We start from the raw sequence: 27,141 nt of genomic DNA, 5'->3' as shown, positions 1-27,141 counted from the left end.
GCCGTGTCCTGCTGGGGAGCACCCCACCCAAGACGCTCTTGTTAAGCGGGGTGGCCTGTCGGCTCAGGAGGGCCATGGGCCCTGGGGGCCGACAGGCCAGTGGGCGCACTGCACCAGGCCTGCTCGCTATCCGACTGGGCCTGCAGGCTGGCGGCCAGGCCGGAATTTATGCAAATCTCGTGCGGAGCAGGGCCTGATGGGAGAAAGGACCTGTGCTGCAATGTGCCTCTTCTGCTGAGCTCTGCCTGCCGGAGCTTCCCCCTGAACGTGGGACAGGCAGCTCTGCAGGCGCTCGGGGCTTCCGGGAGGGCTGGGGCTGGGTCAGGGCCTGCCTTCTCACCCTCGCTTAGCGGGGATTCCAGAACAGGCCCAACCCCTGCCCTCTTGCTCGCAACTCATACTTACCTGGCAGGGGAGCATCTGTGATCAACAAGGCAGATCTCCCAGGGTGAGGCTCATCCATTGCACATCGGATTTGCTGACCCCTGCGATGTCCCCAAATGCGGGATACTCGACTGCATTATTTCTGGTAGTGGGGGACTGCGTTCGCGCTATCCCCTGATTTATTGGTCAAAGAAAGAAAAAGTTTAGTGTGCAGAGTCAGCTTGTTTACACACGGAGCCCCTGGTCTTGCAGCAGAGTTTCTTAAGTCACGTGTGTGAGTAGGTAGCCTCTGAATGTTGCTGCAGTCCAGAGGGCCAGCATTCACTGGAGGGGTCAAGTGCACAGGCGCCTAACCCCAGACTTGTGCGCCCCATGATATCAGGGGCCCCAGTAGTTCTTGAAGCCGCCCTGCCCCGCCCCGCCCGGGCTCTGTTATCACGGCCAGGCCCTCCAACCTTAAGAAGTCCCATCCAGCTCCTGGGGATTGGGGATTGGGGGGGGGGGGGTTCACTGGCTACCAGCTGCCGCCGGCCCCGTCCGAGCACCGATCGGGCACGATCGGGCGTTGCCTTCACGGCGTTGCCGTGTCCTGCTGGGGAGCACCCCACCCAAGACGCTCTTGTTAAGCGGGGTGGCCTGTCGGCTCAGGAGGGCCATGGGCCCTGGGGGCCGACAGGCCAGTGGGCGCACTGCACCAGGCCTGCTCGCTATCCGACTGGGCCTGCAGGCTGGCGGCCAGGCCGGAATTTATGCAAATCTCGGGCGGAGCAGGACCTGATGGGAGAAAGGACCTGTGCTGCAATGTGCCTCTTCTGCTGAGCTCTGCCTGCCGGAGCTTCCCCCTGAACGTGGGACAGGCAGCTCTGCAGGCGCTCGGGGCTTCCGGGAGGGCTGGGGCTGGGTCAGGGCCTGCCTTCTCACCCTCGCTTAGCGGGGATTCCAGAACAGGCCCAACCCCTGCCCTCTTGCTCGCAACTCATACTTACCTGGCAGGGGAGCATCTGTGATCAACAAGGCAGATCTCCCAGGGTGAGGCTCATCCATTGCACATCGGATTTGCTGACCCCTGCGATGTCCCCAAATGCGGGATACTCGACTGCATTATTTCTGGTAGTGGGGGACTGCGTTCGCGCTATCCCCTGATTTATTGGTCAAAGAAAGAAAAAGTTTAGTGTGCAGAGTCAGCTTGTTTACACACGGAGCCCCTGGTCTTGCAGCAGAGTTTCTTAAGTCACGTGTGTGAGTAGGTAGCCTCTGAATGTTGCTGCAGTCCAGAGGGCCAGCATTCACTGGAGGGGTCAAGTGCACAGGCGCCTAACCCCAGACTTGTGCGCCCCATGATATCAGGGGCCCCAGTAGTTCTTGAAGCCGCCCTGCCCCGCCCCGCCCGGGCTCTGTTATCACGGCCAGGCCCTCCAACCTTAAGAAGTCCCATCCAGCTCCTGGGGATTGGGGATTGGGGGGGGGGTTCACTGGCTACCAGCTGCCGCCGGCCCCGTCCGAGCACCGATCGGGCACGATCGGGCGTTGCCTTCACGGCGTTGCCGTGTCCTGCTGGGGAGCACCCCACCCAAGACGCTCTTGTTAAGCGGGGTGGCCTGTCGGCTCAGGAGGGCCATGGGCCCTGGGGGCCGACAGGCCAGTGGGCGCACTGCACCAGGCCTGCTCGCTATCCGACTGGGCCTGCAGGCTGGCGGCCAGGCCGGAATTTATGCAAATCTCGTGCGGAGCAGGGCCTGATGGGAGAAAGGACCTGTGCTGCAATGTGCCTCTTCTGCTGAGCTCTGCCTGCCGGAGCTTCCCCCTGAACGTGGGACAGGCAGCTCTGCAGGCGCTCGGGGCTTCCGGGAGGGCTGGGGCTGGGTCAGGGCCTGCCTTCTCACCCTCGCTTAGCGGGGATTCCAGAACAGGCCCAACCCCTGCCCTCTTGCTCGCAACTCATACTTACCTGGCAGGGGAGCATCTGTGATCAACAAGGCAGATCTCCCAGGGTGAGGCTCATCCATTGCACATCGGATTTGCTGACCCCTGCGATGTCCCCAAATGCGGGATACTCGACTGCATTATTTCTGGTAGTGGGGGACTGCGTTCGCGCTATCCCCTGATTTATTGGTCAAAGAAAGAAAAAGTTTAGTGTGCAGAGTCAGCTTGTTTACACACGGAGCCCCTGGTCTTGCAGCAGAGTTTCTTAAGTCACGTGTGTGAGTAGGTAGCCTCTGAATGTTGCTGCAGTCCAGAGGGCCAGCATTCACTGGAGGGGTCAAGTGCACAGGCGCCTAACCCCAGACTTGTGCGCCCCATGATATCAGGGGCCCCAGTAGTTCTTGAAGCCGCCCTGCCCCGCCCCGCCCGGGCTCTGTTATCACGGCCAGGCCCTCCAACCTTAAGAAGTCCCATCCAGCTCCTGGGGATTGGGGATTGGGGGGGGGGGGGTTCACTGGCTACCAGCTGCCGCCGGCCCCGTCCGAGCACCGATCGGGCACGATCGGGCGTTGCCTTCACGGCGTTGCCGTGTCCTGCTGGGGAGCACCCCACCCAAGACGCTCTTGTTAAGCGGGGTGGCCTGTCGGCTCAGGAGGGCCATGGGCCCTGGGGGCCGACAGGCCAGTGGGCGCACTGCACCAGGCCTGCTCGCTATCCGACTGGGCCTGCAGGCTGGCGGCCAGGCCGGAATTTATGCAAATCTCGTGCGGAGCAGGGCCTGATGGGAGAAAGGACCTGTGCTGCAATGTGCCTCTTCTGCTGAGCTCTGCCTGCCGGAGCTTCCCCCTGAACGTGGGACAGGCAGCTCTGCAGGCGCTCGGGGCTTCCGGGAGGGCTAGGGCTGGGTCAGGGCCTGCCTTCTCACCCTCGCTTAGCGGGGATTCCAGAACAGGCCCAACCCCTGCCCTCTTGCTCGCAACTCATACTTACCTGGCAGGGGAGCATCTGTGATCAACAAGGCAGATCTCCCAGGGTGAGGCTCATCCATTGCACATCGGATTTGCTGACCCCTGCGATGTCCCCAAATGCGGGATACTCGACTGCATTATTTCTGGTAGTGGGGGACTGCGTTCGCGCTATCCCCTGATTTATTGGTCAAAGAAAGAAAAAGTTTAGTGTGCAGAGTCAGCTTGTTTACACACGGAGCCCCTGGTCTTGCAGCAGAGTTTCTTAAGTCACGTGTGTGAGTAGGTAGCCTCTGAATGTTGCTGCAGTCCAGAGGGCCAGCATTCACTGGAGGGGTCAAGTGCACAGGCGCCTAACCCCAGACTTGTGCGCCCCATGATATCAGGGGCCCCAGTAGTTCTTGAAGCCGCCCTGCCCCGCCCCGCCCGGGCTCTGTTATCACGGCCAGGCCCTCCAACCTTAAGAAGTCCCATCCAGCTCCTGGGGATTGGGGATTGGGGGGGGGGGGGGGGGTTCACTGGCTACCAGCTGCCGCCGGCCCCGTCCGAGCACCGATCGGGCACGATCGGGCGTTGCCGTGTCCTGCTGGGGAGCACCCCACCCAAGACGCTCTTGTTAAGCGGGGTGGCCTGTCGGCTCAGGAGGGCCATGGGCCCTGGGGGCCGACAGGCCAGTGGGCGCACTGCACCAGGCCTGCTCGCTATCCGACTGGGCCTGCAGGCTGGCGGCCAGGCCGGAATTTATGCAAATCTCGGGCGGAGCAGGACCTGATGGGAGAAAGGACCTGTGCTGCAATGTGCCTCTTCTGCTGAGCTCTGCCTGCCGGAGCTTCCCCCTGAACGTGGGACAGGCAGCTCTGCAGGCGCTCGGGGCTTCCGGGAGGGCTGGGGCTGGGTCAGGGCCTGCCTTCTCACCCTCGCTTAGCGGGGATTCCAGAACAGGCCCAACCCCTGCCCTCTTGCTCGCAACTCATACTTACCTGGCAGGGGAGCATCTGTGATCAACAAGGCAGATCTCCCAGGGTGAGGCTCATCCATTGCACATCGGATTTGCTGACCCCTGCGATGTCCCCAAATGCGGGATACTCGACTGCATTATTTCTGGTAGTGGGGGACTGCGTTCGCGCTATCCCCTGATTTATTGGTCAAAGAAAGAAAAAGTTTAGTGTGCAGAGTCAGCTTGTTTACACACGGAGCCCCTGGTCTTGCAGCAGAGTTTCTTAAGTCACGTGTGTGAGTAGGTAGCCTCTGAATGTTGCTGCAGTCCAGAGGGCCAGCATTCACTGGAGGGGTCAAGTGCACAGGCGCCTAACCCCAGACTTGTGCGCCCCATGATATCAGGGGCCCCAGTAGTTCTTGAAGCCGCCCTGCCCCGCCCCGCCCGGGCTCTGTTATCACGGCCAGGCCCTCCAACCTTAAGAAGTCCCATCCAGCTCCTGGGGATTGGGGATTGGGGGGGGGGGGGTTCACTGGCTACCAGCTGCCGCCGGCCCCGTCCGAGCACCGATCGGGCACGATCGGGCGTTGCCTTCACGGCGTTGCCGTGTCCTGCTGGGGAGCACCCCACCCAAGACGCTCTTGTTAAGCGGGGTGGCCTGTCGGCTCAGGAGGGCCATGGGCCCTGGGGGCCGACAGGCCAGTGGGCGCACTGCACCAGGCCTGCTCGCTATCCGACTGGGCCTGCAGGCTGGCGGCCAGGCCGGAATTTATGCAAATCTCGGGCGGAGCAGGACCTGATGGGAGAAAGGACCTGTGCTGCAATGTGCCTCTTCTGCTGAGCTCTGCCTGCCGGAGCTTCCCCCTGAACGTGGGACAGGCAGCTCTGCAGGCGCTCGGGGCTTCCGGGAGGGCTGGGGCTGGGTCAGGGCCTGCCTTCTCACCCTCGCTTAGCGGGGATTCCAGAACAGGCCCAACCCCTGCCCTCTTGCTCGCAACTCATACTTACCTGGCAGGGGAGCATCTGTGATCAACAAGGCAGATCTCCCAGGGTGAGGCTCATCCATTGCACATCGGATTTGCTGACCCCTGCGATGTCCCCAAATGCGGGATACTCGACTGCATTATTTCTGGTAGTGGGGGACTGCGTTCGCGCTATCCCCTGATTTATTGGTCAAAGAAAGAAAAAGTTTAGTGTGCAGAGTCAGCTTGTTTACACACGGAGCCCCTGGTCTTGCAGCAGAGTTTCTTAAGTCACGTGTGTGAGTAGGTAGCCTCTGAATGTTGCTGCAGTCCAGAGGGCCAGCATTCACTGGAGGGGTCAAGTGCACAGGCGCCTAACCCCAGACTTGTGCGCCCCATGATATCAGGGGCCCCAGTAGTTCTTGAAGCCGCCCTGCCCCGCCCCGCCCGGGCTCTGTTATCACGGCCAGGCCCTCCAACCTTAAGAAGTCCCATCCAGCTCCTGGGGATTGGGGATTGGGGGGGGGGTTCACTGGCTACCAGCTGCCGCCGGCCCCGTCCGAGCACCGATCGGGCACGATCGGGCGTTGCCTTCACGGCGTTGCCGTGTCCTGCTGGGGAGCACCCCACCCAAGACGCTCTTGTTAAGCGGGGTGGCCTGTCGGCTCAGGAGGGCCATGGGCCCTGGGGGCCGACAGGCCAGTGGGCGCACTGCACCAGGCCTGCTCGCTATCCGACTGGGCCTGCAGGCTGGCGGCCAGGCCGGAATTTATGCAAATCTCGTGCGGAGCAGGGCCTGATGGGAGAAAGGACCTGTGCTGCAATGTGCCTCTTCTGCTGAGCTCTGCCTGCCGGAGCTTCCCCCTGAACGTGGGACAGGCAGCTCTGCAGGCGCTCGGGGCTTCCGGGAGGGCTGGGGCTGGGTCAGGGCCTGCCTTCTCACCCTCGCTTAGCGGGGATTCCAGAACAGGCCCAACCCCTGCCCTCTTGCTCGCAACTCATACTTACCTGGCAGGGGAGCATCTGTGATCAACAAGGCAGATCTCCCAGGGTGAGGCTCATCCATTGCACATCGGATTTGCTGACCCCTGCGATGTCCCCAAATGCGGGATACTCGACTGCATTATTTCTGGTAGTGGGGGACTGCGTTCGCGCTATCCCCTGATTTATTGGTCAAAGAAAGAAAAAGTTTAGTGTGCAGAGTCAGCTTGTTTACACACGGAGCCCCTGGTCTTGCAGCAGAGTTTCTTAAGTCACGTGTGTGAGTAGGTAGCCTCTGAATGTTGCTGCAGTCCAGAGGGCCAGCATTCACTGGAGGGGTCAAGTGCACAGGCGCCTAACCCCAGACTTGTGCGCCCCATGATATCAGGGGCCCCAGTAGTTCTTGAAGCCGCCCTGCCCCGCCCCGCCCGGGCTCTGTTATCACGGCCAGGCCCTCCAACCTTAAGAAGTCCCATCCAGCTCCTGGGGATTGGGGATTGGGGGGGGGGGGGTTCACTGGCTACCAGCTGCCGCCGGCCCCGTCCGAGCACCGATCGGGCACGATCGGGCGTTGCCTTCACGGCGTTGCCGTGTCCTGCTGGGGAGCACCCCACCCAAGACGCTCTTGTTAAGCGGGGTGGCCTGTCGGCTCAGGAGGGCCATGGGCCCTGGGGGCCGACAGGCCAGTGGGCGCACTGCACCAGGCCTGCTCGCTATCCGACTGGGCCTGCAGGCTGGCGGCCAGGCCGGAATTTATGCAAATCTCGTGCGGAGCAGGGCCTGATGGGAGAAAGGACCTGTGCTGCAATGTGCCTCTTCTGCTGAGCTCTGCCTGCCGGAGCTTCCCCCTGAACGTGGGACAGGCAGCTCTGCAGGCGCTCGGGGCTTCCGGGAGGGCTAGGGCTGGGTCAGGGCCTGCCTTCTCACCCTCGCTTAGCGGGGATTCCAGAACAGGCCCAACCCCTGCCCTCTTGCTCGCAACTCATACTTACCTGGCAGGGGAGCATCTGTGATCAACAAGGCAGATCTCCCAGGGTGAGGCTCATCCATTGCACATCGGATTTGCTGACCCCTGCGATGTCCCCAAATGCGGGATACTCGACTGCATTATTTCTGGTAGTGGGGGACTGCGTTCGCGCTATCCCCTGATTTATTGGTCAAAGAAAGAAAAAGTTTAGTGTGCAGAGTCAGCTTGTTTACACACGGAGCCCCTGGTCTTGCAGCAGAGTTTCTTAAGTCACGTGTGTGAGTAGGTAGCCTCTGAATGTTGCTGCAGTCCAGAGGGCCAGCATTCACTGGAGGGGTCAAGTGCACAGGCGCCTAACCCCAGACTTGTGCGCCCCATGATATCAGGGGCCCCAGTAGTTCTTGAAGCCGCCCTGCCCCGCCCCGCCCGGGCTCTGTTATCACGGCCAGGCCCTCCAACCTTAAGAAGTCCCATCCAGCTCCTGGGGATTGGGGATTGGGGGGGGGGGGGGGGGGGGTTCACTGGCTACCAGCTGCCGCCGGCCCCGTCCGAGCACCGATCGGGCACGATCGGGCGTTGCCGTGTCCTGCTGGGGAGCACCCCACCCAAGACGCTCTTGTTAAGCGGGGTGGCCTGTCGGCTCAGGAGGGCCATGGGCCCTGGGGGCCGACAGGCCAGTGGGCGCACTGCACCAGGCCTGCTCGCTATCCGACTGGGCCTGCAGGCTGGCGGCCAGGCCGGAATTTATGCAAATCTCGTGCGAGCAGGGCCTGATGGGAGAAAGGACCTGTGCTGCAATGTGCCTCTTCTGCTGAGCTCTGCCTGCCGGAGCTTCCCCCTGAACGTGGGACAGGCAGCTCTGCAGGCGCTCGGGGCTTCCGGGAGGGCTGGGGCTGGGTCAGGGCCTGCCTTCTCACCCTCGCTTAGCGGGGATTCCAGAACAGGCCCAACCCCTGCCCTCTTGCTCGCAACTCATACTTACCTGGCAGGGGAGCATCTGTGATCAACAAGGCAGATCTCCCAGGGTGAGGCTCATCCATTGCACATCGGATTTGCTGACCCCTGCGATGTCCCCAAATGCGGGATACTCGACTGCATTATTTCTGGTAGTGGGGGACTGCGTTCGCGCTATCCCCTGATTTATTGGTCAAAGAAAGAAAAAGTTTAGTGTGCAGAGTCAGCTTGTTTACACACGGAGCCCCTGGTCTTGCAGCAGAGTTTCTTAAGTCACGTGTGTGAGTAGGTAGCCTCTGAATGTTGCTGCAGTCCAGAGGGCCAGCATTCACTGGAGGGGTCAAGTGCACAGGCGCCTAACCCCAGACTTGTGCGCCCCATGATATCAGGGGCCCCAGTAGTTCTTGAAGCCGCCCTGCCCCGCCCCGCCCGGGCTCTGTTATCACGGCCAGGCCCTCCAACCTTAAGAAGTCCCATCCAGCTCCTGGGGATTGGGGATTGGGGGGGGGGGGGTTCACTGGCTACCAGCTGCCGCCGGCCCCGTCCGAGCACCGATCGGGCACGATCGGGCGTTGCCTTCACGGCGTTGCCGTGTCCTGCTGGGGAGCACCCCACCCAAGACGCTCTTGTTAAGCGGGGTGGCCTGTCGGCTCAGGAGGGCCATGGGCCCTGGGGGCCGACAGGCCAGTGGGCGCACTGCACCAGGCCTGCTCGCTATCCGACTGGGCCTGCAGGCTGGCGGCCAGGCCGGAATTTATGCAAATCTCGTGCGGAGCAGGGCCTAATGGGAGAAAGGACCTGTGCTGCAATGTGCCTCTTCTGCTGAGCTCTGCCTGCCGGAGCTTCCCCCTGAACGTGGGACAGGCAGCTCTGCAGGCGCTCGGGGCTTCCGGGAGGGCTAGGGCTGGGTCAGGGCCTGCCTTCTCACCCTCGCTTAGCGGGGATTCCAGAACAGGCCCAACCCCTGCCCTCTTGCTCGCAACTCATACTTACCTGGCAGGGGAGCATCTGTGATCAACAAGGCAGATCTCCCAGGGTGAGGCTCATCCATTGCACATCGGATTTGCTGACCCCTGCGATGTCCCCAAATGCGGGATACTCGACTGCATTATTTCTGGTAGTGGGGGACTGCGTTCGCGCTATCCCCTGATTTATTGGTCAAAGAAAGAAAAAGTTTAGTGTGCAGAGTCAGCTTGTTTACACACGGAGCCCCTGGTCTTGCAGCAGAGTTTCTTAAGTCACGTGTGTGAGTAGGTAGCCTCTGAATGTTGCTGCAGTCCAGAGGGCCAGCATTCACTGGAGGGGTCAAGTGCACAGGCGCCTAACCCCAGACTTGTGCGCCCCATGATATCAGGGGCCCCAGTAGTTCTTGAAGCCGCCCTGCCCCGCCCCGCCCGGGCTCTGTTATCACGGCCAGGCCCTCCAACCTTAAGAAGTCCCATCCAGCTCCTGGGGATTGGGGATTGGGGGGGGGGGGGGGGGTTCACTGGCTACCAGCTGCCGCCGGCCCCGTCCGAGCACCGATCGGGCACGATCGGGCGTTGCCGTGTCCTGCTGGGGAGCACCCCACCCAAGACGCTCTTGTTAAGCGGGGTGGCCTGTCGGCTCAGGAGGGCCATGGGCCCTGGGGGCCGACAGGCCAGTGGGCGCACTGCACCAGGCCTGCTCGCTATCCGACTGGGCCTGCAGGCTGGCGGCCAGGCCGGAATTTATGCAAATCTCGTGCGGAGCAGGGCCTGATGGGAGAAAGGACCTGTGCTGCAATGTGCCTCTTCTGCTGAGCTCTGCCTGCCGGAGCTTCCCCCTGAACGTGGGACAGGCAGCTCTGCAGGCGCTCGGGGCTTCCGGGAGGGCTGGGGCTGGGTCAGGGCCTGCCTTCTCACCCTCGCTTAGCGGGGATTCCAGAACAGGCCCAACCCCTGCCCTCTTGCTCGCAACTCATACTTACCTGGCAGGGGAGCATCTGTGATCAACAAGGCAGATCTCCCAGGGTGAGGCTCATCCATTGCACATCGGATTTGCTGACCCCTGCGATGTCCCCAAATGCGGGATACTCGACTGCATTATTTCTGGTAGTGGGGGACTGCGTTCGCGCTATCCCCTGATTTATTGGTCAAAGAAAGAAAAAGTTTAGTGTGCAGAGTCAGCTTGTTTACACACGGAGCCCCTGGTCTTGCAGCAGAGTTTCTTAAGTCACGTGTGTGAGTAGGTAGCCTCTGAATGTTGCTGCAGTCCAGAGGGCCAGCATTCACTGGAGGGGTCAAGTGCACAGGCGCCTAACCCCAGACTTGTGCGCCCCATGATATCAGGGGCCCCAGTAGTTCTTGAAGCCGCCCTGCCCCGCCCCGCCCGGGCTCTGTTATCACGGCCAGGCCCTCCAACCTTAAGAAGTCCCATCCAGCTCCTGGGGATTGGGGATTGGGGGGGGGGGGTTCACTGGCTACCAGCTGCCGCCGGCCCCGTCCGAGCACCGATCGGGCACGATCGGGCGTTGCCGTGTCCTGCTGGGGAGCACCCCACCCAAGACGCTCTTGTTAAGCGGGGTGGCCTGTCGGCTCAGGAGGGCCATGGGCCCTGGGGGCCGACAGGCCAGTGGGCGCACTGCACCAGGCCTGCTCGCTATCCGACTGGGCCTGCAGGCTGGCGGCCAGGCCGGAATTTATGCAAATCTCGTGCGGAGCAGGGCCTGATGGGAGAAAGGACCTGTGCTGCAATGTGCCTCTTCTGCTGAGCTCTGCCTGCCGGAGCTTCCCCCTGAACGTGGGACAGGCAGCTCTGCAGGCGCTCGGGGCTTCCGGGAGGGCTGGGGCTGGGTCAGGGCCTGCCTTCTCACCCTCGCTTAGCGGGGATTCCAGAACAGGCCCAACCCCTGCCCTCTTGCTCGCAACTCATACTTACCTGGCAGGGGAGCATCTGTGATCAACAAGGCAGATCTCCCAGGGTGAGGCTCATCCATTGCACATCGGATTTGCTGACCCCTGCGATGTCCCCAAATGCGGGATACTCGACTGCATTATTTCTGGTAGTGGGGGACTGCGTTCGCGCTATCCCCTGATTTATTGGTCAAAGAAAGAAAAAGTTTAGTGTGCAGAGTCAGCTTGTTTACACACGGAGCCCCTGGTCTTGCAGCAGAGTTTCTTAAGTCACGTGTGTGAGTAGGTAGCCTCTGAATGTTGCTGCAGTCCAGAGGGCCAGCATTCACTGGAGGGGTCAAGTGCACAGGCGCCTAACCCCAGACTTGTGCGCCCCATGATATCAGGGGCCCCAGTAGTTCTTGAAGCCGCCCTGCCCCGCCCCGCCCGGGCTCTGTTATCACGGCCAGGCCCTCCAACCTTAAGAAGTCCCATCCAGCTCCTGGGGATTGGGGGGGGGGGTTCACTGGCTACCAGCTGCCGCCGGCCCCGTCCGAGCACCGATCGGGCACGATCGGGCGTTGCCTTCACGGCGTTGCCGTGTCCTGCTGGGGAGCACCCCACCCAAGACGCTCTTGTTAAGCGGGGTGGCCTGTCGGCTCAGGAGGGCCATGGGCCCTGGGGGCCGACAGGCCAGTGGGCGCACTGCACCAGGCCTGCTCGCTATCCGACTGGGCCTGCAGGCTGGCGGCCAGGCCGGAATTTATGCAAATCTCGGGCGGAGCAGGACCTGATGGGAGAAAGGACCTGTGCTGCAATGTGCCTCTTCTGCTGAGCTCTGCCTGCCGGAGCTTCCCCCTGAACGTGGGACAGGCAGCTCTGCAGGCGCTCGGGGCTTCCGGGAGGGCTGGGGCTGGGTCAGGGCCTGCCTTCTCACCCTCGCTTAGCGGGGATTCCAGAACAGGCCCAACCCCTGCCCTCTTGCTCGCAACTCATACTTACCTGGCAGGGGAGCATCTGTGATCAACAAGGCAGATCTCCCAGGGTGAGGCTCATCCATTGCACATCGGATTTGCTGACCCCTGCGATGTCCCCAAATGCGGGATACTCGACTGCATTATTTCTGGTAGTGGGGGACTGCGTTCGCGCTATCCCCTGATTTATTGGTCAAAGAAAGAAAAAGTTTAGTGTGCAGAGTCAGCTTGTTTACACACGGAGCCCCTGGTCTTGCAGCAGAGTTTCTTAAGTCACGTGTGTGAGTAGGTAGCCTCTGAATGTTGCTGCAGTCCAGAGGGCCAGCATTCACTGGAGGGGTCAAGTGCACAGGCGCCTAACCCCAGACTTGTGCGCCCCATGATATCAGGGGCCCCAGTAGTTCTTGAAGCCGCCCTGCCCCGCCCCGCCCGGGCTCTGTTATCACGGCCAGGCCCTCCAACCTTAAGAAGTCCCATCCAGCTCCTGGGGATTGGGGATTGGGGGGGGGGTTCACTGGCTACCAGCTGCCGCCGGCCCCGTCCGAGCACCGATCGGGCACGATCGGGCGTTGCCTTCACGGCGTTGCCGTGTCCTGCTGGGGAGCACCCCACCCAAGACGCTCTTGTTAAGCGGGGTGGCCTGTCGGCTCAGGAGGGCCATGGGCCCTGGGGGCCGACAGGCCAGTGGGCGCACTGCACCAGGCCTGCTCGCTATCCGACTGGGCCTGCAGGCTGGCGGCCAGGCCGGAATTTATGCAAATCTCGTGCGGAGCAGGGCCTGATGGGAGAAAGGACCTGTGCTGCAATGTGCCTCTTCTGCTGAGCTCTGCCTGCCGGAGCTTCCCCCTGAACGTGGGACAGGCAGCTCTGCAGGCGCTCGGGGCTTCCGGGAGGGCTGGGGCTGGGTCAGGGCCTGCCTTCTCACCCTCGCTTAGCGGGGATTCCAGAACAGGCCCAACCCCTGCCCTCTTGCTCGCAACTCATACTTACCTGGCAGGGGAGCATCTGTGATCAACAAGGCAGATCTCCCAGGGTGAGGCTCATCCATTGCACATCGGATTTGCTGACCCCTGCGATGTCCCCAAATGCGGGATACTCGACTGCATTATTTCTGGTAGTGGGGGACTGCGTTCGCGCTATCCCCTGATTTATTGGTCAAAGAAAGAAAAAGTTTAGTGTGCAGAGTCAGCTTGTTTACACACGGAGCCCCTGGTCTTGCAGCAGAGTTTCTTAAGTCACGTGTGTGAGTAGGTAGCCTCTGAATGTTGCTGCAGTCCAGAGGGCCAGCATTCACTGGAGGGGTCAAGTGCACAGGCGCCTAACCCCAGACTTGTGCGCCCCATGATATCAGGGGCCCCAGTAGTTCTTGAAGCCGCCCTGCCCCGCCCCGCCCGGGCTCTGTTATCACGGCCAGGCCCTCCAACCTTAAGAAGTCCCATCCAGCTCCTGGGGATTGGGGATTGGGGGGGGGGGGTTCACTGGCTACCAGCTGCCGCCGGCCCCGTCCGAGCACCGATCGGGCACGATCGGGCGTTGCCTTCACGGCGTTGCCGTGTCCTGCTGGGGAGCACCCCACCCAAGACGCTCTTGTTAAGCGGGGTGGCCTGTCGGCTCAGGAGGGCCATGGGCCCTGGGGGCCGACAGGCCAGTGGGCGCACTGCACCAGGCCTGCTCGCTATCCGACTGGGCCTGCAGGCTGGCGGCCAGGCCGGAATTTATGCAAATCTCGTGCGGAGCAGGGCCTGATGGGAGAAAGGACCTGTGCTGCAATGTGCCTCTTCTGCTGAGCTCTGCCTGCCGGAGCTTCCCCCTGAACGTGGGACAGGCAGCTCTGCAGGCGCTCGGGGCTTCCGGGAGGGCTGGGGCTGGGTCAGGGCCTGCCTTCTCACCCTCGCTTAGCGGGGATTCCAGAACAGGCCCAACCCCTGCCCTCTTGCTCGCAACTCATACTTACCTGGCAGGGGAGCATCTGTGATCAACAAGGCAGATCTCCCAGGGTGAGGCTCATCCATTGCACATCGGATTTGCTGACCCCTGCGATGTCCCCAAATGCGGGATACTCTACTGCATTATTTCTGGTAGTGGGGGACTGCGTTCGCGCTATCCCCTGATTTATTGGTCAAAGAAAGAAAAAGTTTAGTGTGCAGAGTCAGCTTGTTTACACACGGAGCCCCTGGTCTTGCAGCAGAGTTTCTTAAGTCACGTGTGTGAGTAGGTAGCCTCTGAATGTTGCTGCAGTCCAGAGGGCCAGCATTCACTGGAGGGGTCAAGTGCACAGGCGCCTAACCCCAGACTTGTGCGCCCCATGATATCAGGGGCCCCAGTAGTTCTTGAAGCCGCCCTGCCCCGCCCCGCCCGGGCTCTGTTATCACGGCCAGGCCCTCCAACCTTAAGAAGTCCCATCCAGCTCCTGGGGATTGGGGATTGGGGGGGGGGGGGTTCACTGGCTACCAGCTGCCGCCGGCCCCGTCCGAGCACCGATCGGGCACGATCGGGCGTTGCCTTCACGGCGTTGCCGTGTCCTGCTGGGGAGCACCCCACCCAAGACGCTCTTGTTAAGCGGGGTGGCCTGTCGGCTCAGGAGGGCCATGGGCCCTGGGGGCCGACAGGCCAGTGGGCGCACTGCACCAGGCCTGCTCGCTATCCGACTGGGCCTGCAGGCTGGCGGCCAGGCCGGAATTTATGCAAATCTCGTGCGGAGCAGGGCCTAATGGGAGAAAGGACCTGTGCTGCAATGTGCCTCTTCTGCTGAGCTCTGCCTGCCGGAGCTTCCCCCTGAACGTGGGACAGGCAGCTCTGCAGGCGCTCGGGGCTTCCGGGAGGGCTAGGGCTGGGTCAGGGCCTGCCTTCTCACCCTCGCTTAGCGGGGATTCCAGAACAGGCCCAACCCCTGCCCTCTTGCTCGCAACTCATACTTACCTGGCAGGGGAGCATCTGTGATCAACAAGGCAGATCTCCCAGGGTGAGGCTCATCCATTGCACATCGGATTTGCTGACCCCTGCGATGTCCCCAAATGCGGGATACTCGACTGCATTATTTCTGGTAGTGGGGGACTGCGTTCGCGCTATCCCCTGATTTATTGGTCAAAGAAAGAAAAAGTTTAGTGTGCAGAGTCAGCTTGTTTACACACGGAGCCCCTGGTCTTGCAGCAGAGTTTCTTAAGTCACGTGTGTGAGTAGGTAGCCTCTGAATGTTGCTGCAGTCCAGAGGGCCAGCATTCACTGGAGGGGTCAAGTGCACAGGCGCCTAACCCCAGACTTGTGCGCCCCATGATATCAGGGGCCCCAGTAGTTCTTGAAGCCGCCCTGCCCCGCCCCGCCCGGGCTCTGTTATCACGGCCAGGCCCTCCAACCTTAAGAAGTCCCATCCAGCTCCTGGGGATTGGGGATTGGGGGGGGGGGGGGGGGTTCACTGGCTACCAGCTGCCGCCGGCCCCGTCCGAGCACCGATCGGGCACGATCGGGCGTTGCCGTGTCCTGCTGGGGAGCACCCCACCCAAGACGCTCTTGTTAAGCGGGGTGGCCTGTCGGCTCAGGAGGGCCATGGGCCCTGGGGGCCGACAGGCCAGTGGGCGCACTGCACCAGGCCTGCTCGCTATCCGACTGGGCCTGCAGGCTGGCGGCCAGGCCGGAATTTATGCAAATCTCGTGCGGAGCAGGGCCTGATGGGAGAAAGGACCTGTGCTGCAATGTGCCTCTTCTGCTGAGCTCTGCCTGCCGGAGCTTCCCCCTGAACGTGGGACAGGCAGCTCTGCAGGCGCTCGGGGCTTCCGGGAGGGCTGGGGCTGGGTCAGGGCCTGCCTTCTCACCCTCGCTTAGCGGGGATTCCAGAACAGGCCCAACCCCTGCCCTCTTGCTCGCAACTCATACTTACCTGGCAGGGGAGCATCTGTGATCAACAAGGCAGATCTCCCAGGGTGAGGCTCATCCATTGCACATCGGATTTGCTGACCCCTGCGATGTCCCCAAATGCGGGATACTCGACTGCATTATTTCTGGTAGTGGGGGACTGCGTTCGCGCTATCCCCTGATTTATTGGTCAAAGAAAGAAAAAGTTTAGTGTGCAGAGTCAGCTTGTTTACACACGGAGCCCCTGGTCTTGCAGCAGAGTTTCTTAAGTCACGTGTGTGAGTAGGTAGCCTCTGAATGTTGCTGCAGTCCAGAGGGCCAGCATTCACTGGAGGGGTCAAGTGCACAGGCGCCTAACCCCAGACTTGTGCGCCCCATGATATCAGGGGCCCCAGTAGTTCTTGAAGCCGCCCTGCCCCGCCCCGCCCGGGCTCTGTTATCACGGCCAGGCCCTCCAACCTTAAGAAGTCCCATCCAGCTCCTGGGGATTGGGGGGGGGGGTTCACTGGCTACCAGCTGCCGCCGGCCCCGTCCGAGCACCGATCGGGCACGATCGGGCGTTGCCTTCACGGCGTTGCCGTGTCCTGCTGGGGAGCACCCCACCCAAGACGCTCTTGTTAAGCGGGGTGGCCTGTCGGCTCAGGAGGGCCATGGGCCCTGGGGGCCGACAGGCCAGTGGGCGCACTGCACCAGGCCTGCTCGCTATCCGACTGGGCCTGCAGGCTGGCGGCCAGGCCGGAATTTATGCAAATCTCGGGCGGAGCAGGACCTGATGGGAGAAAGGACCTGTGCTGCAATGTGCCTCTTCTGCTGAGCTCTGCCTGCCGGAGCTTCCCCCTGAACGTGGGACAGGCAGCTCTGCAGGCGCTCGGGGCTTCCGGGAGGGCTGGGGCTGGGTCAGGGCCTGCCTTCTCACCCTCGCTTAGCGGGGATTCCAGAACAGGCCCAACCCCTGCCCTCTTGCTCGCAACTCATACTTACCTGGCAGGGGAGCATCTGTGATCAACAAGGCAGATCTCCCAGGGTGAGGCTCATCCATTGCACATCGGATTTGCTGACCCCTGCGATGTCCCCAAATGCGGGATACTCGACTGCATTATTTCTGGTAGTGGGGGACTGCGTTCGCGCTATCCCCTGATTTATTGGTCAAAGAAAGAAAAAGTTTAGTGTGCAGAGTCAGCTTGTTTACACACGGAGCCCCTGGTCTTGCAGCAGAGTTTCTTAAGTCACGTGTGTGAGTAGGTAGCCTCTGAATGTTGCTGCAGTCCAGAGGGCCAGCATTCACTGGAGGGGTCAAGTGCACAGGCGCCTAACCCCAGACTTGTGCGCCCCATGATATCAGGGGCCCCAGTAGTTCTTGAAGCCGCCCTGCCCCGCCCCGCCCGGGCTCTGTTATCACGGCCAGGCCCTCCAACCTTAAGAAGTCCCATCCAGCTCCTGGGGATTGGGGATTGGGGGGGGGGTTCACTGGCTACCAGCTGCCGCCGGCCCCGTCCGAGCACCGATCGGGCACGATCGGGCGTTGCCTTCACGGCGTTGCCGTGTCCTGCTGGGGAGCACCCCACCCAAGACGCTCTTGTTAAGCGGGGTGGCCTGTCGGCTCAGGAGGGCCATGGGCCCTGGGGGCCGACAGGCCAGTGGGCGCACTGCACCAGGCCTGCTCGCTATCCGACTGGGCCTGCAGGCTGGCGGCCAGGCCGGAATTTATGCAAATCTCGTGCGGAGCAGGGCCTGATGGGAGAAAGGACCTGTGCTGCAATGTGCCTCTTCTGCTGAGCTCTGCCTGCCGGAGCTTCCCCCTGAACGTGGGACAGGCAGCTCTGCAGGCGCTCGGGGCTTCCGGGAGGGCTGGGGCTGGGTCAGGGCCTGCCTTCTCACCCTCGCTTAGCGGGGATTCCAGAACAGGCCCAACCCCTGCCCTCTTGCTCGCAACTCATACTTACCTGGCAGGGGAGCATCTGTGATCAACAAGGCAGATCTCCCAGGGTGAGGCTCATCCATTGCACATCGGATTTGCTGACCCCTGCGATGTCCCCAAATGCGGGATACTCGACTGCATTATTTCTGGTAGTGGGGGACTGCGTTCGCGCTATCCCCTGATTTATTGGTCAAAGAAAGAAAAAGTTTAGTGTGCAGAGTCAGCTTGTTTACACACGGAGCCCCTGGTCTTGCAGCAGAGTTTCTTAAGTCACGTGTGTGAGTAGGTAGCCTCTGAATGTTGCTGCAGTCCAGAGGGCCAGCATTCACTGGAGGGGTCAAGTGCACAGGCGCCTAACCCCAGACTTGTGCGCCCCATGATATCAGGGGCCCCAGTAGTTCTTGAAGCCGCCCTGCCCCGCCCCGCCCGGGCTCTGTTATCACGGCCAGGCCCTCCAACCTTAAGAAGTCCCATCCAGCTCCTGGGGATTGGGGATTGGGGGGGGGGGGTTCACTGGCTACCAGCTGCCGCCGGCCCCGTCCGAGCACCGATCGGGCACGATCGGGCGTTGCCTTCACGGCGTTGCCGTGTCCTGCTGGGGAGCACCCCACCCAAGACGCTCTTGTTAAGCGGGGTGGCCTGTCGGCTCAGGAGGGCCATGGGCCCTGGGGGCCGACAGGCCAGTGGGCGCACTGCACCAGGCCTGCTCGCTATCCGACTGGGCCTGCAGGCTGGCGGCCAGGCCGGAATTTATGCAAATCTCGGGCGGAGCAGGACCTGATGGGAGAAAGGACCTGTGCTGCAATGTGCCTCTTCTGCTGAGCTCTGCCTGCCGGAGCTTCCCCCTGAACGTGGGACAGGCAGCTCTGCAGGCGCTCGGGGCTTCCGGGAGGGCTGGGGCTGGGTCAGGGCCTGCCTTCTCACCCTCGCTTAGCGGGGATTCCAGAACAGGCCCAACCCCTGCCCTCTTGCTCGCAACTCATACTTACCTGGCAGGGGAGCATCTGTGATCAACAAGGCAGATCTCCCAGGGTGAGGCTCATCCATTGCACATCGGATTTGCTGACCCCTGCGATGTCCCCAAATGCGGGATACTCGACTGCATTATTTCTGGTAGTGGGGGACTGCGTTCGCGCTATCCCCTGATTTATTGGTCAAAGAAAGAAAAAGTTTAGTGTGCAGAGTCAGCTTGTTTACACACGGAGCCCCTGGTCTTGCAGCAGAGTTTCTTAAGTCACGTGTGTGAGTAGGTAGCCTCTGAATGTTGCTGCAGTCCAGAGGGCCAGCATTCACTGGAGGGGTCAAGTGCACAGGCGCCTAACCCCAGACTTGTGCGCCCCATGATATCAGGGGCCCCAGTAGTTCTTGAAGCCGCCCTGCCCCGCCCCGCCCGGGCTCTGTTATCACGGCCAGGCCCTCCAACCTTAAGAAGTCCCATCCAGCTCCTGGGGATTGGGGATTGGGGGGGGGGGGGTTCACTGGCTACCAGCTGCCGCCGGCCCCGTCCGAGCACCGATCGGGCACGATCGGGCGTTGCCTTCACGGCGTTGCCGTGTCCTGCTGGGGAGCACCCCACCCAAGACGCTCTTGTTAAGCGGGGTGGCCTGTCGGCTCAGGAGGGCCATGGGCCCTGGGGGCCGACAGGCCAGTGGGCGCACTGCACCAGGCCTGCTCGCTATCCGACTGGGCCTGCAGGCTGGCGGCCAGGCCGGAATTTATGCAAATCTCGTGCGGAGCAGGGCCTGATGGGAGAAAGGACCTGTGCTGCAATGTGCCTCTTCTGCTGAGCTCTGCCTGCCGGAGCTTCCCCCTGAACGTGGGACAGGCAGCTCTGCAGGCGCTCGGGGCTTCCGGGAGGGCTGGGGCTGGGTCAGGGCCTGCCTTCTCACCCTCGCTTAGCGGGGATTCCAGAACAGGCCCAACCCCTGCCCTCTTGCTCGCAACTCATACTTACCTGGCAGGGGAGCATCTGTGATCAACAAGGCAGATCTCCCAGGGTGAGGCTCATCCATTGCACATCGGATTTGCTGACCCCTGCGATGTCCCCAAATGCGGGATACTCGACTGCATTATTTCTGGTAGTGGGGGACTGCGTTCGCGCTATCCCCTGATTTATTGGTCAAAGAAAGAAAAAGTTTAGTGTGCAGAGTCAGCTTGTTTACACACGGAGCCCCTGGTCTTGCAGCAGAGTTTCTTAAGTCACGTGTGTGAGTAGGTAGCCTCTGAATGTTGCTGCAGTCCAGAGGGCCAGCATTCACTGGAGGGGTCAAGTGCACAGGCGCCTAACCCCAGACTTGTGCGCCCCATGATATCAGGGGCCCCAGTAGTTCTTGAAGCCGCCCTGCCCCGCCCCGCCCGGGCTCTGTTATCACGGCCAGGCCCTCCAACCTTAAGAAGTCCCATCCAGCTCCTGGGGATTGGGGATTGGGGGGGGGGGGGTTCACTGGCTACCAGCTGCCGCCGGCCCCGTCCGAGCACCGATCGGGCACGATCGGGCGTTGCCTTCACGGCGTTGCCGTGTCCTGCTGGGGAGCACCCCACCCAAGACGCTCTTGTTAAGCGGGGTGGCCTGTCGGCTCAGGAGGGCCATGGGCCCTGGGGGCCGACAGGCCAGTGGGCGCACTGCACCAGGCCTGCTCGCTATCCGACTGGGCCTGCAGGCTGGCGGCCAGGCCGGAATTTATGCAAATCTCGTGCGGAGCAGGGCCTGATGGGAGAAAGGACCTGTGCTGCAATGTGCCTCTTCTGCTGAGCTCTGCCTGCCGGAGCTTCCCCCTGAACGTGGGACAGGCAGCTCTGCAGGCGCTCGGGGCTTCCGGGAGGGCTGGGGCTGGGTCAGGGCCTGCCTTCTCACCCTCGCTTAGCGGGGATTCCAGAACAGGCCCAACCCCTGCCCTCTTGCTCGCAACTCATACTTACCTGGCAGGGGAGCATCTGTGATCAACAAGGCAGATCTCCCAGGGTGAGGCTCATCCATTGCACATCGGATTTGCTGACCCCTGCGATGTCCCCAAATGCGGGATACTCGACTGCATTATTTCTGGTAGTGGGGGACTGCGTTCGCGCTATCCCCTGATTTATTGGTCAAAGAAAGAAAAAGTTTAGTGTGCAGAGTCAGCTTGTTTACACACGGAGCCCCTGGTCTTGCAGCAGAGTTTCTTAAGTCACGTGTGTGAGTAGGTAGCCTCTGAATGTTGCTGCAGTCCAGAGGGCCAGCATTCACTGGAGGGGTCAAGTGCACAGGCGCCTAACCCCAGACTTGTGCGCCCCATGATATCAGGGGCCCCAGTAGTTCTTGAAGCCGCCCTGCCCCGCCCCGCCCGGGCTCTGTTATCACGGCCAGGCCCTCCAACCTTAAGAAGTCCCATCCAGCTCCTGGGGATTGGGGATTGGGGGGGGGGGGGTTCACTGGCTACCAGCTGCCGCCGGCCCCGTCCGAGCACCGATCGGGCACGATCGGGCGTTGCCTTCACGGCGTTGCCGTGTCCTGCTGGGGAGCACCCCACCCAAGACGCTCTTGTTAAGCGGGGTGGCCTGTCGGCTCAGGAGGGCCATGGGCCCTGGGGGCCGACAGGCCAGTGGGCGCACTGCACCAGGCCTGCTCGCTATCCGACTGGGCCTGCAGGCTGGCGGCCAGGCCGGAATTTATGCAAATCTCGGGCGGAGCAGGACCTGATGGGAGAAAGGACCTGTGCTGCAATGTGCCTCTTCTGCTGAGCTCTGCCTGCCGGAGCTTCCCCCTGAACGTGGGACAGGCAGCTCTGCAGGCGCTCGGGGCTTCCGGGAGGGCTGGGGCTGGGTCAGGGCCTGCCTTCTCACCCTCGCTTAGCGGGGATTCCAGAACAGGCCCAACCCCTGCCCTCTTGCTCGCAACTCATACTTACCTGGCAGGGGAGCATCTGTGATCAACAAGGCAGATCTCCCAGGGTGAGGCTCATCCATTGCACATCGGATTTGCTGACCCCTGCGATGTCCCCAAATGCGGGATACTCGACTGCATTATTTCTGGTAGTGGGGGACTGCGTTCGCGCTATCCCCTGATTTATTGGTCAAAGAAAGAAAAAGTTTAGTGTGCAGAGTCAGCTTGTTTACACACGGAGCCCCTGGTCTTGCAGCAGAGTTTCTTAAGTCACGTGTGTGAGTAGGTAGCCTCTGAATGTTGCTGCAGTCCAGAGGGCCAGCATTCACTGGAGGGGTCAAGTGCACAGGCGCCTAACCCCAGACTTGTGCGCCCCATGATATCAGGGGCCCCAGTAGTTCTTGAAGCCGCCCTGCCCCGCCCCGCCCGGGCTCTGTTATCACGGCCAGGCCCTCCAACCTTAAGAAGTCCCATCCAGCTCCTGGGGATTGGGGATTGGGGGGGGGGTTCACTGGCTACCAGCTGCCGCCGGCCCCGTCCGAGCACCGATCGGGCACGATCGGGCGTTGCCTTCACGGCGTTGCCGTGTCCTGCTGGGGAGCACCCCACCCAAGACGCTCTTGTTAAGCGGGGTGGCCTGTCGGCTCAGGAGGGCCATGGGCCCTGGGGGCCGACAGGCCAGTGGGCGCACTGCACCAGGCCTGCTCGCTATCCGACTGGGCCTGCAGGCTGGCGGCCAGGCCGGAATTTATGCAAATCTCGTGCGGAGCAGGGCCTGATGGGAGAAAGGACCTGTGCTGCAATGTGCCTCTTCTGCTGAGCTCTGCCTGCCGGAGCTTCCCCCTGAACGTGGGACAGGCAGCTCTGCAGGCGCTCGGGGCTTCCGGGAGGGCTGGGGCTGGGTCAGGGCCTGCCTTCTCACCCTCGCTTAGCGGGGATTCCAGAACAGGCCCAACCCCTGCCCTCTTGCTCGCAACTCATACTTACCTGGCAGGGGAGCATCTGTGATCAACAAGGCAGATCTCCCAGGGTGAGGCTCATCCATTGCACATCGGATTTGCTGACCCCTGCGATGTCCCCAAATGCGGGATACTCGACTGCATTATTTCTGGTAGTGGGGGACTGCGTTCGCGCTATCCCCTGATTTATTGGTCAAAGAAAGAAAAAGTTTAGTGTGCAGAGTCAGCTTGTTTACACACGGAGCCCCTGGTCTTGCAGCAGAGTTTCTTAAGTCACGTGTGTGAGTAGGTAGCCTCTGAATGTTGCTGCAGTCCAGAGGGCCAGCATTCACTGGAGGGGTCAAGTGCACAGGCGCCTAACCCCAGACTTGTGCGCCCCATGATATCAGGGGCCCCAGTAGTTCTTGAAGCCGCCCTGCCCCGCCCCGCCCGGGCTCTGTTATCACGGCCAGGCCCTCCAACCTTAAGAAGTCCCATCCAGCTCCTGGGGATTGGGGATTGGGGGGGGGGGGGTTCACTGGCTACCAGCTGCCGCCGGCCCCGTCCGAGCACCGATCGGGCACGATCGGGCGTTGCCTTCACGGCGTTGCCGTGTCCTGCTGGGGAGCACCCCACCCAAGACGCTCTTGTTAAGCGGGGTGGCCTGTCGGCTCAGGAGGGCCATGGGCCCTGGGGGCCGACAGGCCAGTGGGCGCACTGCACCAGGCCTGCTCGCTATCCGACTGGGCCTGCAGGCTGGCGGCCAGGCCGGAATTTATGCAAATCTCGTGCGGAGCAGGGCCTGATGGGAGAAAGGACCTGTGCTGCAATGTGCCTCTTCTGCTGAGCTCTGCCTGCCGGAGCTTCCCCCTGAACGTGGGACAGGCAGCTCTGCAGGCGCTCGGGGCTTCCGGGAGGGCTAGGGCTGGGTCAGGGCCTGCCTTCTCACCCTCGCTTAGCGGGGATTCCAGAACAGGCCCAACCCCTGCCCTCTTGCTCGCAACTCATACTTACCTGGCAGGGGAGCATCTGTGATCAACAAGGCAGATCTCCCAGGGTGAGGCTCATCCATTGCACATCGGATTTGCTGACCCCTGCGATGTCCCCAAATGCGGGATACTCGACTGCATTATTTCTGGTAGTGGGGGACTGCGTTCGCGCTATCCCCTGATTTATTGGTCAAAGAAAGAAAAAGTTTAGTGTGCAGAGTCAGCTTGTTTACACACGGAGCCCCTGGTCTTGCAGCAGAGTTTCTTAAGTCACGTGTGTGAGTAGGTAGCCTCTGAATGTTGCTGCAGTCCAGAGGGCCAGCATTCACTGGAGGGGTCAAGTGCACAGGCGCCTAACCCCAGACTTGTGCGCCCCATGATATCAGGGGCCCCAGTAGTTCTTGAAGCCGCCCTGCCCCGCCCCGCCCGGGCTCTGTTATCACGGCCAGGCCCTCCAACCTTAAGAAGTCCCATCCAGCTCCTGGGGATTGGGGATTGGGGGGGGGGGGGGGGGGGTTCACTGGCTACCAGCTGCCGCCGGCCCCGTCCGAGCACCGATCGGGCACGATCGGGCGTTGCCGTGTCCTGCTGGGGAGCACCCCACCCAAGACGCTCTTGTTAAGCGGGGTGGCCTGTCGGCTCAGGAGGGCCATGGGCCCTGGGGGCCGACAGGCCAGTGGGCGCACTGCACCAGGCCTGCTCGCTATCCGACTGGGCCTGCAGGCTGGCGGCCAGGCCGGAATTTATGCAAATCTCGTGCGGAGCAGGGCCTGATGGGAGAAAGGACCTGTGCTGCAATGTGCCTCTTCTGCTGAGCTCTGCCTGCCGGAGCTTCCCCCTGAACGTGGGACAGGCAGCTCTGCAGGCGCTCGGGGCTTCCGGGAGGGCTGGGGCTGGGTCAGGGCCTGCCTTCTCACCCTCGCTTAGCGGGGATTCCAGAACAGGCCCAACCCCTGCCCTCTTGCTCGCAACTCATACTTACCTGGCAGGGGAGCATCTGTGATCAACAAGGCAGATCTCCCAGGGTGAGGCTCATCCATTGCACATCGGATTTGCTGACCCCTGCGATGTCCCCAAATGCGGGATACTCGACTGCATTATTTCTGGTAGTGGGGGACTGCGTTCGCGCTATCCCCTGATTTATTGGTCAAAGAAAGAAAAAGTTTAGTGTGCAGAGTCAGCTTGTTTACACACGGAGCCCCTGGTCTTGCAGCAGAGTTTCTTAAGTCACGTGTGTGAGTAGGTAGCCTCTGAATGTTGCTGCAGTCCAGAGGGCCAGCATTCACTGGAGGGGTCAAGTGCACAGGCGCCTAACCCCAGACTTGTGCGCCCCATGATATCAGGGGCCCCAGTAGTTCTTGAAGCCGCCCTGCCCCGCCCCGCCCGGGCTCTGTTATCACGGCCAGGCCCTCCAACCTTAAGAAGTCCCATCCAGCTCCTGGGGATTGGGGATTGGGGGGGGGGGGGTTCACTGGCTACCAGCTGCCGCCGGCCCCGTCCGAGCACCGATCGGGCACGATCGGGCGTTGCCTTCACGGCGTTGCCGTGTCCTGCTGGGGAGCACCCCACCCAAGACGCTCTTGTTAAGCGGGGTGGCCTGTCGGCTCAGGAGGGCCATGGGCCCTGGGGGCCGACAGGCCAGTGGGCGCACTGCACCAGGCCTGCTCGCTATCCGACTGGGCCTGCAGGCTGGCGGCCAGGCCGGAATTTATGCAAATCTCGTGCGGAGCAGGGCCTAATGGGAGAAAGGACCTGTGCTGCAATGTGCCTCTTCTGCTGAGCTCTGCCTGCCGGAGCTTCCCCCTGAACGTGGGACAGGCAGCTCTGCAGGCGCTCGGGGCTTCCGGGAGGGCTAGGGCTGGGTCAGGGCCTGCCTTCTCACCCTCGCTTAGCGGGGATTCCAGAACAGGCCCAACCCCTGCCCTCTTGCTCGCAACTCATACTTACCTGGCAGGGGAGCATCTGTGATCAACAAGGCAGATCTCCCAGGGTGAGGCTCATCCATTGCACATCGGATTTGCTGACCCCTGCGATGTCCCCAAATGCGGGATACTCGACTGCATTATTTCTGGTAGTGGGGGACTGCGTTCGCGCTATCCCCTGATTTATTGGTCAAAGAAAGAAAAAGTTTAGTGTGCAGAGTCAGCTTGTTTACACACGGAGCCCCTGGTCTTGCAGCAGAGTTTCTTAAGTCACGTGTGTGAGTAGGTAGCCTCTGAATGTTGCTGCAGTCCAGAGGGCCAGCATTCACTGGAGGGGTCAAGTGCACAGGCGCCTAACCCCAGACTTGTGCGCCCCATGATATCAGGGGCCCCAGTAGTTCTTGAAGCCGCCCTGCCCCGCCCCGCCCGGGCTCTGTTATCACGGCCAGGCCCTCCAACCTTAAGAAGTCCCATCCAGCTCCTGGGGATTGGGGATTGGGGGGGGGGGGGGGGGGTTCACTGGCTACCAGCTGCCGCCGGCCCCGTCCGAGCACCGATCGGGCACGATCGGGCGTTGCCGTGTCCTGCTGGGGAGCACCCCACCCAAGACGCTCTTGTTAAGCGGGGTGGCCTGTCGGCTCAGGAGGGCCATGGGCCCTGGGGGCCGACAGGCCAGTGGGCGCACTGCACCAGGCCTGCTCGCTATCCGACTGGGCCTGCAGGCTGGCGGCCAGGCCGGAATTTATGCAAATCTCGTGCGGAGCAGGGCCTGATGGGAGAAAGGACCTGTGCTGCAATGTGCCTCTTCTGCTGAGCTCTGCCTGCCGGAGCTTCCCCCTGAACGTGGGACAGGCAGCTCTGCAGGCGCTCGGGGCTTCCGGGAGGGCTGGGGCTGGGTCAGGGCCTGCCTTCTCACCCTCGCTTAGCGGGGATTCCAGAACAGGCCCAACCCCTGCCCTCTTGCTCGCAACTCATACTTACCTGGCAGGGGAGCATCTGTGATCAACAAGGCAGATCTCCCAGGGTGAGGCTCATCCATTGCACATCGGATTTGCTGACCCCTGCGATGTCCCCAAATGCGGGATACTCGACTGCATTATTTCTGGTAGTGGGGGACTGCGTTCGCGCTATCCCCTGATTTATTGGTCAAAGAAAGAAAAAGTTTAGTGTGCAGAGTCAGCTTGTTTACACACGGAGCCCCTGGTCTTGCAGCAGAGTTTCTTAAGTCACGTGTGTGAGTAGGTAGCCTCTGAATGTTGCTGCAGTCCAGAGGGCCAGCATTCACTGGAGGGGTCAAGTGCACAGGCGCCTAACCCCAGACTTGTGCGCCCCATGATATCAGGGGCCCCAGTAGTTCTTGAAGCCGCCCTGCCCCGCCCCGCCCGGGCTCTGTTATCACGGCCAGGCCCTCCAACCTTAAGAAGTCCCATCCAGCTCCTGGGGATTGGGGATTGGGGGGGGGGGGGGGTTCACTGGCTACCAGCTGCCGCCGGCCCCGTCCGAGCACCGATCGGGCACGATCGGGCGTTGCCGTGTCCTGCTGGGGAGCACCCCACCCAAGACGCTCTTGTTAAGCGGGGTGGCCTGTCGGCTCAGGAGGGCCATGGGCCCTGGGGGCCGACAGGCCAGTGGGCGCACTGCACCAGGCCTGCTCGCTATCCGACTGGGCCTGCAGGCTGGCGGCCAGGCCGGAATTTATGCAAATCTCGTGCGGAGCAGGGCCTGATGGGAGAAAGGACCTGTGCTGCAATGTGCCTCTTCTGCTGA

The 27,141-nt window shown here is 61.8% G+C and overlaps 28 non-coding genes across 28 annotated transcripts; all 28 read left to right on the top strand.

Annotated features, from left to right (window-relative positions):
* The first annotated feature begins 397 nt into the window (after window positions 1–397).
* LOC138498760 (U1 spliceosomal RNA) lies at window positions 398–561 on the top strand. The gene has a single exon (XR_011278868.1). It is a non-coding gene; the product is annotated as a U1 spliceosomal RNA (small nuclear RNA).
* An 801-nt stretch (window positions 562–1,362) lies between these two features.
* LOC138498759 (U1 spliceosomal RNA) lies at window positions 1,363–1,526 on the top strand. Its single transcript, XR_011278867.1, has one exon. It is a non-coding gene; the product is annotated as a U1 spliceosomal RNA (small nuclear RNA).
* Window positions 1,527–2,324: 798 nt separating this feature from the next.
* LOC138498758 (U1 spliceosomal RNA) lies at window positions 2,325–2,488 on the top strand. The gene has a single exon (XR_011278866.1). It is a non-coding gene; the product is annotated as a U1 spliceosomal RNA (small nuclear RNA).
* An 801-nt stretch (window positions 2,489–3,289) lies between these two features.
* Window positions 3,290–3,453, top strand: LOC138498757 (U1 spliceosomal RNA). The gene has a single exon (XR_011278865.1). It is a non-coding gene; the product is annotated as a U1 spliceosomal RNA (small nuclear RNA).
* Window positions 3,454–4,244: 791 nt separating this feature from the next.
* LOC138498756 (U1 spliceosomal RNA) lies at window positions 4,245–4,408 on the top strand. The gene has a single exon (XR_011278864.1). It is a non-coding gene; the product is annotated as a U1 spliceosomal RNA (small nuclear RNA).
* Window positions 4,409–5,209: 801 nt separating this feature from the next.
* LOC138498755 (U1 spliceosomal RNA) lies at window positions 5,210–5,373 on the top strand. Its single transcript, XR_011278863.1, has one exon. It is a non-coding gene; the product is annotated as a U1 spliceosomal RNA (small nuclear RNA).
* Window positions 5,374–6,171: 798 nt separating this feature from the next.
* Window positions 6,172–6,335, top strand: LOC138498753 (U1 spliceosomal RNA). Its single transcript, XR_011278862.1, has one exon. It is a non-coding gene; the product is annotated as a U1 spliceosomal RNA (small nuclear RNA).
* Window positions 6,336–7,136: 801 nt separating this feature from the next.
* LOC138498752 (U1 spliceosomal RNA) lies at window positions 7,137–7,300 on the top strand. The gene has a single exon (XR_011278861.1). It is a non-coding gene; the product is annotated as a U1 spliceosomal RNA (small nuclear RNA).
* A 793-nt stretch (window positions 7,301–8,093) lies between these two features.
* Window positions 8,094–8,257, top strand: LOC138498751 (U1 spliceosomal RNA). The gene has a single exon (XR_011278860.1). It is a non-coding gene; the product is annotated as a U1 spliceosomal RNA (small nuclear RNA).
* An 801-nt stretch (window positions 8,258–9,058) lies between these two features.
* Window positions 9,059–9,222, top strand: LOC138498750 (U1 spliceosomal RNA). The gene has a single exon (XR_011278859.1). It is a non-coding gene; the product is annotated as a U1 spliceosomal RNA (small nuclear RNA).
* A 791-nt stretch (window positions 9,223–10,013) lies between these two features.
* On the top strand, window positions 10,014–10,177 carry LOC138498749 (U1 spliceosomal RNA). The gene has a single exon (XR_011278858.1). It is a non-coding gene; the product is annotated as a U1 spliceosomal RNA (small nuclear RNA).
* A 786-nt stretch (window positions 10,178–10,963) lies between these two features.
* Window positions 10,964–11,127, top strand: LOC138498748 (U1 spliceosomal RNA). The gene has a single exon (XR_011278857.1). It is a non-coding gene; the product is annotated as a U1 spliceosomal RNA (small nuclear RNA).
* Window positions 11,128–11,919: 792 nt separating this feature from the next.
* LOC138498747 (U1 spliceosomal RNA) lies at window positions 11,920–12,083 on the top strand. Its single transcript, XR_011278856.1, has one exon. It is a non-coding gene; the product is annotated as a U1 spliceosomal RNA (small nuclear RNA).
* Window positions 12,084–12,881: 798 nt separating this feature from the next.
* On the top strand, window positions 12,882–13,045 carry LOC138499571 (U1 spliceosomal RNA). Its single transcript, XR_011279555.1, has one exon. It is a non-coding gene; the product is annotated as a U1 spliceosomal RNA (small nuclear RNA).
* An 800-nt stretch (window positions 13,046–13,845) lies between these two features.
* LOC138498935 (U1 spliceosomal RNA) lies at window positions 13,846–14,009 on the top strand. The gene has a single exon (XR_011279026.1). It is a non-coding gene; the product is annotated as a U1 spliceosomal RNA (small nuclear RNA).
* Window positions 14,010–14,810: 801 nt separating this feature from the next.
* On the top strand, window positions 14,811–14,974 carry LOC138499570 (U1 spliceosomal RNA). Its single transcript, XR_011279554.1, has one exon. It is a non-coding gene; the product is annotated as a U1 spliceosomal RNA (small nuclear RNA).
* A 791-nt stretch (window positions 14,975–15,765) lies between these two features.
* LOC138499569 (U1 spliceosomal RNA) lies at window positions 15,766–15,929 on the top strand. Its single transcript, XR_011279553.1, has one exon. It is a non-coding gene; the product is annotated as a U1 spliceosomal RNA (small nuclear RNA).
* A 792-nt stretch (window positions 15,930–16,721) lies between these two features.
* LOC138499567 (U1 spliceosomal RNA) lies at window positions 16,722–16,885 on the top strand. Its single transcript, XR_011279552.1, has one exon. It is a non-coding gene; the product is annotated as a U1 spliceosomal RNA (small nuclear RNA).
* A 798-nt stretch (window positions 16,886–17,683) lies between these two features.
* On the top strand, window positions 17,684–17,847 carry LOC138499566 (U1 spliceosomal RNA). Its single transcript, XR_011279551.1, has one exon. It is a non-coding gene; the product is annotated as a U1 spliceosomal RNA (small nuclear RNA).
* Window positions 17,848–18,647: 800 nt separating this feature from the next.
* On the top strand, window positions 18,648–18,811 carry LOC138499565 (U1 spliceosomal RNA). Its single transcript, XR_011279550.1, has one exon. It is a non-coding gene; the product is annotated as a U1 spliceosomal RNA (small nuclear RNA).
* Window positions 18,812–19,612: 801 nt separating this feature from the next.
* LOC138499564 (U1 spliceosomal RNA) lies at window positions 19,613–19,776 on the top strand. The gene has a single exon (XR_011279549.1). It is a non-coding gene; the product is annotated as a U1 spliceosomal RNA (small nuclear RNA).
* An 801-nt stretch (window positions 19,777–20,577) lies between these two features.
* On the top strand, window positions 20,578–20,741 carry LOC138499563 (U1 spliceosomal RNA). Its single transcript, XR_011279548.1, has one exon. It is a non-coding gene; the product is annotated as a U1 spliceosomal RNA (small nuclear RNA).
* An 801-nt stretch (window positions 20,742–21,542) lies between these two features.
* LOC138499562 (U1 spliceosomal RNA) lies at window positions 21,543–21,706 on the top strand. Its single transcript, XR_011279547.1, has one exon. It is a non-coding gene; the product is annotated as a U1 spliceosomal RNA (small nuclear RNA).
* A 798-nt stretch (window positions 21,707–22,504) lies between these two features.
* Window positions 22,505–22,668, top strand: LOC138499561 (U1 spliceosomal RNA). The gene has a single exon (XR_011279546.1). It is a non-coding gene; the product is annotated as a U1 spliceosomal RNA (small nuclear RNA).
* An 801-nt stretch (window positions 22,669–23,469) lies between these two features.
* On the top strand, window positions 23,470–23,633 carry LOC138499560 (U1 spliceosomal RNA). Its single transcript, XR_011279545.1, has one exon. It is a non-coding gene; the product is annotated as a U1 spliceosomal RNA (small nuclear RNA).
* Window positions 23,634–24,426: 793 nt separating this feature from the next.
* Window positions 24,427–24,590, top strand: LOC138499559 (U1 spliceosomal RNA). The gene has a single exon (XR_011279544.1). It is a non-coding gene; the product is annotated as a U1 spliceosomal RNA (small nuclear RNA).
* Window positions 24,591–25,391: 801 nt separating this feature from the next.
* Window positions 25,392–25,555, top strand: LOC138499558 (U1 spliceosomal RNA). Its single transcript, XR_011279543.1, has one exon. It is a non-coding gene; the product is annotated as a U1 spliceosomal RNA (small nuclear RNA).
* Window positions 25,556–26,347: 792 nt separating this feature from the next.
* On the top strand, window positions 26,348–26,511 carry LOC138499556 (U1 spliceosomal RNA). The gene has a single exon (XR_011279542.1). It is a non-coding gene; the product is annotated as a U1 spliceosomal RNA (small nuclear RNA).
* Window positions 26,512–27,141: the final 630 nt, after the last annotated feature.

Source organism: Ambystoma mexicanum, chromosome 5q (genome assembly GCF_040938575.1).
Source record: "Ambystoma mexicanum isolate Mex_15411 chromosome 5q, UKY_AmexF1_1, whole genome shotgun sequence".
NCBI lineage: Eukaryota > Metazoa > Chordata > Amphibia > Caudata > Ambystomatidae > Ambystoma > Ambystoma mexicanum.
Note: the sequence above shows the minus strand (reverse complement) of the source record. Positions and strands in the feature narration are given on the sequence as shown.